Genomic DNA, 472 nt, shown 5'->3' with positions numbered 1-472 from the left:
CAGGCGCGTTCACGCGTGTGCGAGGCGTTCGGTCGAGACGGGGACGCGCGCTTTGCCTCAGCATCAGCAGTAAAGGACATGAATGATGGAGCTGGCATCTCTCGATGCCAATGAACTGCTGCTTTGCTCTTCCCGTTAGGACGACGTGGCCTGTGTCCAGTTTCAAACAGACTGGCAGGATGAAGGGGAGCTAGCTCTTAAATTATTGTTGTGGGGTTTATCTTAATCTTAAAAAAGAGTTATACGACTTAAATATTGTTGGATTCATTAATATCTTGGGTGAATTTATGTTAAGCTGTCTTGGTGGCCTAAATGACTTAAAACCAGCCATAACTGTTAGTTACTTGTTTAGATTAAAATATTATATAAAGCAAAAGATTTCTTAAATTGATTCTAACCAAACAGTTACATGGTTTTTAAATGATTCAGTATTGTGTGCTTCATCTTATGTTTTCTCTGAGATGTCATTGAG

This window comes from Cyprinus carpio, chromosome A4 (assembly GCF_018340385.1).
Source record: "Cyprinus carpio isolate SPL01 chromosome A4, ASM1834038v1, whole genome shotgun sequence".
NCBI classification, from domain to species: Eukaryota; Metazoa; Chordata; class Actinopteri; order Cypriniformes; family Cyprinidae; genus Cyprinus; species Cyprinus carpio.
Note: the sequence above shows the minus strand (reverse complement) of the source record.